The sequence below is a fragment of the Coffea eugenioides genome, chromosome 2 (assembly GCF_003713205.1).
Source record: "Coffea eugenioides isolate CCC68of chromosome 2, Ceug_1.0, whole genome shotgun sequence".
In the NCBI taxonomy this organism is placed as follows: domain Eukaryota; kingdom Viridiplantae; phylum Streptophyta; class Magnoliopsida; order Gentianales; family Rubiaceae; genus Coffea; species Coffea eugenioides.
In genome coordinates, this window is record NC_040036.1 from 15,717,861 (window position 1) to 15,729,512 (window position 11,652).

An 11,652-nucleotide genomic window follows, 5' to 3' on the forward strand; every position below is an offset into this window, starting at 1 on the left:
GGGTTTTTACTACAAATTATATGGGAAAGTTTTATGATACCTTTTTAGTTACAATTTCTTCAGCATGTATCTTTTCATGATTGTAGTGGTTATGTTTAACTCGGAAGTATAATACTTGAACGGACCAGAGAATCTCCCACTTATATGAGGACTTACGACCAGACAAACTTTTGGATGATTTTCTGTATCCGCCTGTTCAAAAATGTTGCAGAATCTACTGCTTAATCTCGTATTGATGAAATCTTGTGACTGAAAACCTAATTCTTAAGCTGATTCACAAGGCAATATATATCAATAGCTCATTGCACGGTAGGAGTCAACATTTCTACCCTAAATCCACCGCATGCACCCTAAACTCCCCACCACCGCTAGGCCCGCCACCAAGTCGAGAATCAGAATACTGTACCCCCATGAAACACATCTTCATCAATCTGTGCCAATTGTCTCTCCTCAACCGAATTTTAACGAAGGGGAATGCTAACCAAAGTATACAAAAAACACAAACGAGCAATTTATATCAAAGGTGAATATGGCAAACATAAAAGCCCATCCTACTACAAAAATAGAATGCACGTGAAACTAGTGTACAAGCTATTAGTATTAAAGAAATATATGAAATAAAATGTAATCAACGATTACTCTCCTTCATCGCCTTCTGATTTCGAAAGCTCTGGAATTGAAACTTTGATAACTGAAATTTAGGATATTTGATAACCAAAAACTAAACAAGCAAGAATTATCTAGAGAAAAATTTAAAAACGAAAAGAGAAACGTCTGAGAAGGACGAACGAAAGTATACTTGGTAAATAGAAATAGGAAAACTTTATTTAAAAAAAGATAAAATTCAAAAAAGCATTATGTAAAACTCACAACCTGCTCCTGCAGATTCTGCTCTGGAGAATTCTGAATCTGAAACAGGCCTAACCCTCGTGTTTTCCATGGCTTGTTCTTTTTCTTTTGTTTTTCACGAAATATTTTTTTATTTTGGGTTGTTTTGTGTTTTTCTTTTTCGGGATCGAAATAAAAGAAACAAGAAGTGATGGGCTGATAGCAAACTACTACTTCGGTTTCCTCATCCGACCGGGACTCCGTATGACTTATCTTCTATCCTTTTTTTTTTTTTTTACGTTTTTAAATGGTAATATACAACTCCAAGAACTATGACAACAAAGGGTCTCGGCACAAGAAGGTTTTAGGTGGACCATGTGCACCATATGAGCTGCACTTTTTTTCTTTTTCTTTTTTTTTTTTTTTGCTTATGGAGTAGTGATATGACAATCTCAGTTCTGAATGCTCACCACAGAGGTATGGGTCAAGACGACCATAATATGCATAAATCTTTCTTTTTATTTTAGGCTACATTTGAATTGAGAGATTTGACGAAAGAATAGAAATCATTTCTAATTCCTCTAGTTCTTCAGATTATTTAAAGAGAAATTTGGATTTCTAAATCACCAATTATTCTAGTATTTAAAGTGTGTTTTAATAATTGATGAATCGTGAACTCAAATGCTTTTTAAGCAATCCAAGAAATTAGAGCGATTTAGATGAATTTCAAATTTTTCGTCAAAGTTAAGAGTGGCAATAGGGTGGGGTTGGGGCGGGATCCTTTCGTCCGGTTGTCAGATAACTCCCCCATTCCCGCCCCCTACTCTGTTTCCCTTGAGATCCCTTACGGGGGAAGAAATCAATTTACCATATTTAACAATCTGCTCATTCATGAGACAATTTTATCATGTATTCTATCCCAAAATATTCAATGAAGACATGTTCAAATACTCAATCTTAAATCATTCCACGAGTTGCAAATACTAATAACTAAAGATTTACAACCTGTCAATATCATGAAAATAACATTAAAACATCCAACTAAGATATAATAGGACCAAATCACAATTGTATGTTTACTTACGATAACACAATTGTAAACAACACTAAATAAGATTAACAAACTGTCAAGATGAAAATGGACTGCTCAGTTTGATGAATTTTAAAATAAATCATATAATAGAGCAAAATCATTAATAAACATCAAATTTGGCCAATCGAATGACAGGCATATTCATCAAATAACTCACAATTTATAGAAGAAAGCCCAAAAATGAAGCAAAGATCGAACTAGACTAATGGTAGGGAACAAAACATTAAATATAAAGAATTGGATTATAACTAAATTATTATATTGTGTATATCTATGTATTATATATACATCTATAAATTTAAATATATATATTTTTTTTTTTTATATGTGAGGAATGGGATAGGTGTATGTTGCCCCACCCCTCACCCCATTTTAAAGCAGGAGAAATTTTCTCCCCCCGACCCCGCCTCATTTCTACCCCCGGCACCCGCCTCTGTTGCCACCCTTAATCAAAGTTCTCAATCCAAATGAAGCAATTTCAAAGACAGATGCCATGTAATAATGGTCTTTTACAAAAAAGTGAGTTAGCAAAATACTAGGCAAAAAGTCAATTGCATGTAATCGCTTAAAAATTTAGAAAATTTTGGAAAATGGGAATATTTCAAATTAATAAAGAGGGTGTAAATTTTGGGAAATTTATAAATAGGGTTGGATTATGGTTCATAATTTATAAAAAAAAATTAATGTTGAGGTTGAAATGACAAAATTATCCTTTTTTACTAGTACTAGCACTTGTATGTGTGCGTATATCATATGTGCATCTTTGAGGATACATATGTACACATCTATTGATTTAAAGATGCAAATTTGGATTTACACGTATATTACTAAAGTGCATATTTTTATGGGATAATTTCAGAAACCATCCCTTGAAGTTTCTAACAATTTCACTAGCTTCCCTAAAGTTTGAAAAATTACACAAACCTCCCATGAGGTTAAGGTTTTGATAATAAAATTAGTCCAATTAGAAAAAAATATATTAAAAAAGTACTTGAAGGAGAGAGATTAAACTTTTATTCCATAAATAACCCTTATGCACGTATATAAAACAGGGCCTTAGCCATTTAAGATCTAAATCCATTAAACGGTTTGAATATGTTAAGATCTAAATTTATTAAATTTAAGTGCTGAACTGGATTATTAAACAGGGCTTTAGCCATTTATGTTTATAAAATTGGTAGTAAAATAATGATAATGAGTTTAGAATGAGGAGAAACTAAAGAAAAATGAGTGTAGAAGAAAAATAAGGCTGTATATGTATCATTAACTACAACGAAAAGAAAAAATACCGATTTTTATGAAAAAGTACCTCATATTCATTTCAATAACTTAAACAAACAAATGAACAAATGTACATAATTTTCTCGTTGAAATTGAAATGAGAAAGGGAAAAAGTCTCAATTTTTTTATTAAGTTGGATTTTTTTTTTAACTAGGACTAGACGGTTAAAACCGATTTTGATTCTAGTTCCAATTTTTGGTGAACTTAAATAGGGACCAACCTGATTACGATTTTGGCCCTGTTTATGGTTCCTCAGAATCGGTTTCAATTTAACAATCGTGGATCTAATTTCAGTTTGAGCCTAAACCATGGCCATGTGAAGGCCCATGGTCATGGGTGTTCGCATGACCGCGTACCTGGCAGTCCGGCACAACAATAGCAGTACCCAACTCCCAAATCAGTACCTAAGTTTAGAAAAAGAAATACGAACTTTTGCATGTTAATGATTGACAATTAGAACTAAACTAAAGTTTAAAGCTTTCCATCATTGATTCATCATTCATTAAAAAGGATCACAAAACTATCATTCCTTTTATATTCATAGCAAACAAGTTTTTTTATAATAATACCTATATACAGTAAAAATATACATAAAATTACATATTTAACAAGGTTAACAAATTAAACAACTTGAAATTATTGAAATAATAAAGTACATCATCTCAAATGTAAAATTTTGATAAAAGGTGGTATGATCTTCCATTATTAATTTTTGTTTTAATAGAGAACATCACAAAATTACCCTAACATATGAACAGGGTTGGTACCCGCATTTTTAGAATATGCAAATCGCAATTGGACTTGCACTCCTTTTGACCCTAATTGCTTGTTAAAAATCGATTTGAGTACCCTATTTTTGTGGTTCAAATAATGTTTGTTTTTGCAGTTTCCTAGTTTTTCAAGTCAATACGAACGATATTATACATTCTTATTTTTATATTGTAAGACTGACATTATTAAAGTTAGTTTAGAATTTAAAATAGGATTTATTATAATAGAAAATTATGAACAGTAACTTTAAGGCAGTAGAATTTGAGATTTTAGTACAAATCTGTGAATACTAATTTTCATATAAAATTTATGAATCTTCTTAAAGCATGTAACCATTTTTTTGCACCAAGTAGTCTTCAAAATAGTTGCACTAATGAAATATATATATATATATATATATATATATATATTACCTAATTGCTCGTAGTTGGTAAGCTTTACCTCAAGTGAAAAATATTAATAGGCTTTTAAATAAGTTTAACTAAGCTATTTTCTCTATCCAAAATGCAAGAATTTAGATATTCATTTAAATATTTTTAATTTTTGATCAATAATTTGTGTCAAAGCAACAAATAGTTTGATAAGTTAGTTTTACTAAAATCTTTTTCTTCCCTAAAACTAGGAATTTAGGAAAAGACACTTGGATTACTCCTAAAGTATGTATTGGAAAGCTTGTTGAAGAACAACTGATATGTACATTGATATGTAGTACCCTAATTGGTTTTCCCTCTCCTTTTTTTTGGTAAGACTTTGCAGGGCTTTACCCAAACTATAACTAATTTACGTGTATCTAGAGAGATTCAAATTTACATCCCATGGAAAAGATCAATTAGGACCTTTCTCTTTTATGTCTCCATATATATAGCTTTCTTTGAAAAGATGGTTACAATTTTCTAGTGAAGCATTAATGATGGGAACAAGCACAGCTATTGAATTTGAGAAGAATAGACCATAACCGTGGAGCGCTCTCTCACACCAAGGTATCCTTATACTATATAAGATTGAATTTTGGTCAAAAGAAGAAGTTCAATTTCAACCTCATAGGTGGAGGCATTTTGGGAATTTGAAAAATGTGTTACTTTTTTCAACATTTTAGTGCAACTGATTGCAGCATGTGTTTAATTGTTTTTACATTAAAGCCCCATGTTTGTACATTTAAATCTTGTATTTATAGATACATCTGGGTATTTGTGGGATGTGGGCTTATTTGACAATCATTTGTGCGTTTGGTCCAATTCATATAAGTTGTGTTTTTGTGCAATTACCAAAATGGGTTATTATGCAAATAGAGCCACGTAATTATAACTTGAGTAATTGCAATATAACTCCATTTCAATTGTCTGAAACATTCATAATTATATCAACACTAATAATTATAAGCTCGGGCTTGAAACAACTTCTCTACCAACAATAAAATACTATTTACATCCCAATTAAACGGCTAATAAGGTGGATATACTGCTGAGTTATTGTCGACTGCTTCAGTTATGGCTTTTTCAATTTTTCCTCCTTCACATTTTTCAGTTTTCTCCATTTCGACTTCCAAGCCCGTGTTATTTTTTTAGCCTTTACATTCAGTATTTTATAATGGTTTCAGCAGAAAGCTATATTTCCTTAATATTACTTAATATGTGTTGTTATCTTATTTTTATCTTTATTTAATTGCTCACCACAGACACTTAAAAAATTCTTTTTAACCATACGTGTCAAACACCGCGCGATGCGTGGGCATTCCCTGCCTAGTGTATATATATACATATATATTTTTTGAAGGTACGTTAAGATTTCTTGACTGGACGGCTATCATTATAGTAATTCCATGGGTTTAGTGAAAAAAGAAAAGAAAAGAAAAGAAAAAGATTGTAGCGATAAAATAACTAAAGTGTCTATCTCGTTAGAATATATTTTAGATGTCATAATTTTAAAAATGTAAGATTAATTAGAAAAAATAAATAAATACAATGGAGGGCAGGTAAAATTAATTAGAAAAAGTATATAAATGCAAAGGAAAATAATAATTATTAGTATATATATATACATGATATGTTAGGTGAATATTATGTATATTAATGAGGGCATCCATTAGAAAAATCCATAAGATAAATAATAGTAAGATAAAATGTGGATAAAATCCTTTTTACATGGTGTGAATTTAGTTTTAGTTCTACACCTACTGGGTGACTACTCAAGATTCAAGAAGCTCAAATTGCAGCTGAAAAAAAAAGTTTAAACTTGCTTTCTACACAGACATCTTAGTTTGCCAAAAAAAAAATGAAAAGGCATCGGCACACCTCTGCAATGCCAATATATTGCCAGCTTTAATATTTCAACTAAAGATACAATTTGTGTTTCCACATCAAGTTGGTAATTTAATGCAGAAAATGCTCAAAAAAAATTTAAATGCAGAAGATGTTTCAATTGCAAAGAATTGAATATGTAGTTTAATGTCCTTTATATCTTAATTCCATTCCGTGGATATCTTGTACTACTGATTTTAGGCATGGATTTTGTTTTCTTTTGATTCGTAATCTTTTTTTGCCTATGTCAATAGTTATTACTTTACTCTCTTCTCCATGTTTGATCATTGATGGTAGGCAGTGATAACAGGTAAATAGTATACTTTACCCTAATTCAAGCTTGCTTTTCGCATATCCAAATTCCTATTTAAGTACAAGGAACAAAGTCAGATCATAGACACAGATCATATAATCACAATTTCATGAAATGGACTTAAAAGTAATTGTATCAAAAAGAACTTATTACGTCAAGGCCACAGGTATAGGTTTGTTTCCACAACTCCATCCAGCTCTTATTGACATCTTACTGCCAGGAGGCCCAGGACTAGTTTGATGGTTTAAAAGATAAAGGACAAAGGGAAATCTTTAATGAGGAGATAAGAGAAGAAAAGTAGTTGAGCTGTATTAGTGTGTCGCATTTTTACTAATGTTTACTAATGGAAAATTGTTCAGGCATGCATTAGTTTTCCATGCTAAAATATCTAATCTTATGGAATTCTTATGAATTTCCTTTCAAAATTTGTCAAATAATTCATGCCGGAAGATATTTTATTTTTTGTCCAAAACTGAATTAAGAAAAGTGTATGCTTGGGCATTTTAAATCCTACTATTTCCTCCTCCTCTCCCTTAAAAACTTCCAAAGAGTAGGTATTTAAGTCCTTTCTTTTCCACCCTCTGATGTCAATCCAAACACGCAGTCTTAGGCTAAAAGGTGTGTTCCAATACTGGTTCCTTACCCTCATGCTTGGCGGCATTCCAAATTTAGGCATTACACTACCACTACGCCTAGGTATAATGGACCTAAGAATCGGTAAAAATGGAAGAAGGAAGGGATGCATGTAAGGCAAGTTTCACTTTAATGCATAAACGATTCAAAGAAATTAACAACTAATCACAATTACCACTTTAGTCTCTTCTTTTTCCTTTTCCTTATTTTAGAGGTGCAAAGTGCAAACTAGTCGAGTTTAATTGAGTAGCTTATGAGTTTGCTCGGTCAAAATCCGAATTCGAACTCATAATTATCGAGTTTGAGTAGATCAAACTATTTGATGAATCGAATTTGAACTTAATACGTGAAACTCGAAATCTTGTCAAACTTTATCGAAGTCAATCAAACTTTACACACACATATATTAGTATAAAATCTCTATTTTGTCCCTTGTTTAAAATTATATAAAATATAAAATTTATATTTCTTAAAAATGGAAGAAAGAAGGTATGCATGTAACGCAAGTTTCACTTCAATGCATAAACGATTCAAAGAAATTAACAACTAATCACAATTACCACTTTAGTCTCTTCTTTTTCCTTTCCCCTATTTTAGGGGTGCAAATAAGTCGAGTTCAATTGAGTAGCTCGCGAGTTTGCTCAGTCAAAATCCGAATTTAAACTCATAATTATCGAGTTGAGTAGATCAAACTATTTGACGAATTGAATTTGAACTTAATATGTGAAACTCGAAATCTCGTCAAACTTTATCGTAGTCAATCAAACTTTACACACACGTATATTAGTATAAAATTTCTATTTTGTTCCTTGTTTAAAATTATGTAAAATATAAATTTATATTTTTTAAACTCGATTGCTCGAAACAAGCTCGATTGGACTCAATAAGCACGAACTTGAGCCCGAGTTTAAGTAATGCAAAATAAAATCGAGTTCAACTTTCAAGAGCTCGACGAACTCGAGTTCAAACTAGAAATTCAAGTTTTTTGACTCGAGTCAAGCTCGGCTCGATTGGATTGCACCCTACCCTATTTAGTTGCTTAGTCACTTAGAATATAAAAATGCCCTTTGTTTTACTGTCCATTCGTCTCAGTACCCTGCTGGTGCACGTTTATTTTCGTATTTGTGTAGCAGCAAACTGGTACTATCATGCTGCTGTATACGATGCCAACCAAGTGTTGCCTATCTTTAATTTCACCATATTAAGATTTCTTTTCGTTTTTTTTTCTTTTGATGGTAATTATCGTCCCAGTCCCTATAATGGATGTCTAACTTCGATAAAATTAGAAGGACACCAACCCAATGAAGCATAAAGACAAACAAAACAGGTAGTGGTAAGGCCATAAAGTCCTTTACGGCATCAACTGTTCCCCAATACAGCTGGAATACTCCCAGATAGTACATTATCGAGCGAAACCCTCCTTATAGTACGTACACGTGTAAATCCAAATAGATACACGTAACTTGGTTTACATTTTGGTTAAAGCCCTGCAAAGTCATGCAAGGAAAAATCTTTGAAAAAGCCAATTAATTAGTACACACCATATTCATATATCTCAAAGATCTTTGATAATACATATCTATGGATACCTATCCAATATGACAAGATACAAATTAAAAACTACGAAATCTGGCATTTGGATTATAGGAACCCTTTTTTTTTTTTTTTAATAGCCACTTTGCTTTCATAGGCATTCAAGGTTATCAAACTTTTTTGGCCTGTTGCTACCGTTACTTATTTCTTGACTAATTTAGCTTTCTCCTTTAGTTATTTTCAGTTTCCAAAAGTAATGGTGCTTACGATTATCTTCTCTTAGCCATGTACCTTTTCTAATGAGGGGTTTACATGCAGTAGATGATTAGAGCGCATATGCCAATAAGGAAAATTTCAGCATCCTGCAAATCATAAAGAAAAAAGAATTATGTGATATTTTCTTGTCTTCCCCCGAAAAAAAATTAGAAGGATAAAAAAAAAAAGAAAAATCTTTCCTAGTCTTCTGATAAAGCCATTTATTAAGCTAAGAGTAAGGTACAAGAAGTGAATAAGCAACAGTCAGCTTGCGGAGCTCCCTCCCTTAATGGTTCTCAAGAGGATCAAAATTCAAATTGCAGGTTGAAAAAAAAAAATTGCAAACGTACTTTCTTTTCTTTTTTGTTGTTGTTGTTGGTGGGGTGGGGTTGGAATTCAAGCTTACTTTCTCTTGGCCATTGTGGATGCATAAACATGCAATTTTGATGTTGATTCTGAAAGACGAACGAGACAATATGCTTTTCTCTGTCCACTACAGCATCAGTACGCTCAAACGGCAAACCAACAAAAATGCTGCGGATCATCAATTCAGGCTGACAAATTTTCCTCCGTCCTCTGTCGACACCTGCCAATTGTTAGTGCCAAATGCCAATAAACGGTTGACTGGTAGAATAAATTGCTTCTGTAATTTTACTGGTAGAGTTGGTAAATTAATGTAGAAAACTAATATTTTCTAATCATTATAAGGATTAACTTTTTAATACATTGATCATGCAGTGATTTTTTTACACTAACAATTTGGATGTACGTTGCCTATGTTTGATTTAAATTTTAAATTTAAATTCATGTTGTGTGGTATAATCTAAGTCTGCTAATGTTAATAAAATAAAAATAAAAATAAAAATTTATATACTTATAGTGTAGGAAAAAATTTACTCTAATTATAAACGTAATAGTAGAGAAGAAAACTCACTCTTTTGTGCGTTAAGACACTTCATTTTGTTGAGGAATATGTTTTAGCTATTCTAGTTTATTTTCTTAAGAGTAAGACAAGGATCTTAATTGATTTGCAACTGGCTAAACTAAATAAAGGTTGAGGACCCTTGCTATGATCACTTTCCCATATTTAGAAAATAATCTCTACGTACCATTTCAACTTTTAGTGTTCTAGGAAAATGGTAGGATATTATGCACATTTACTCTATCAAAACAAAACATTTTTCTGACTGATAAAGCTTTTGTGTCTTTTCCTACGCAGAAATCCCAAGTACCATGCAAAGCTTATGGTGGTGCAGTCACGAAGTTGAATAATCAGGTTTTAAAACAAAAAAAACAGTCATCGTGCCAGATTAGGTAAACTGGCAATGCTTTAATTACCGCTACAGTGGTAAAGTGACTTTAAGAATGACTTGTATAAGGTAAGGAACGACTTTGGATATTACATTTAAAAAAAAAAAAAAAAAAACTGACTTTAAGCAAAGGCCAGGGGTGACCTGAATACTCACTCAAGGCCTTGTTTAGTAAAAAAGCTGACTTACATTTTTTAAGAAGCGCCAACTTAAGTTCACTATGCCCTAGAGAAATAATTGTCTGCATTACCTTTACATCTCTATAATAATAGTAGCTAATTTCTCTGATTTTCTCACACTATCTCGTTTGATGTATATGAAGGATGCCGAAAAACCCCAGAACCACATTATCTTACATATATTTACAAGCATGTATGGGGTCCCAGCTCCTGCTATATATATATATATATATATATATTGCAAAACAACTGATTATCAACGCCATAGTGTTAGGAAAAATCCATGTCCATATTGCACTGCTCCAGCTATTTCCCATGACATTATTGTAATTTAGGTCCCTCATTCTTCTGCCAAGTAATAGGGAACCGGACTTGGATACCAAATGCATATTCTCCTGAATTTTGCCCGAAATACGGTTCCATGGTTAGCTGGACATATATGACAAAAAGAGAGTAAATCAATCAGACCCCCAAAGTTTTGTACATTTGACAACTTATAGCTGTCAACACTCTTTACCTATTTAGTAACCTTAGATGTTGCAGAAAAATCGCTTTCTAGGAAAGTCACTTCTGAGTTAGAGTCACTTTCTGACCTATGATATTACATGCATGTATACTATGATTCTCCAAAAATGGGGATACATGTATGCCCAAAAAAAACCCATAGACGTTAACATGCATGCTAAATCAGAGAACGTCATGGAATCTTTCAAATTAGGTACTTTGTAATTATTATTATTCTACCTTAATAGTAAGAATATGAGTAAAATTAAAAACTAAAACTAAAGAAAAGTTGATACGTATTAAGTTATTGGAAAATTCATCACTTTTGGTCCCCGAAACTTTTCCATTAAAATCAATTTCGTTCGTTATAGTTTTTTTTTTTGATCAATTTAGACATCAAATTGTATTTTCGATTTCAATGTAAAAATTTTACAACCGCGTCACCATATTTTATGCTTTTTGCAAGGCAACTTACGGGTATACTTCGAATTATAGGGATTAGAATGAAGTCAAAGATGCGATTAACTCTAAAAAGCTCAGAAAATTGACAAAGAAGGTAGGCAACATGGGCTTCAATTACAAACATGGGAAAGTAGGACAAAAATCTAAAAATTACAATTGCAATGGGACAAAAATCCATGTTCATTTCCACTAT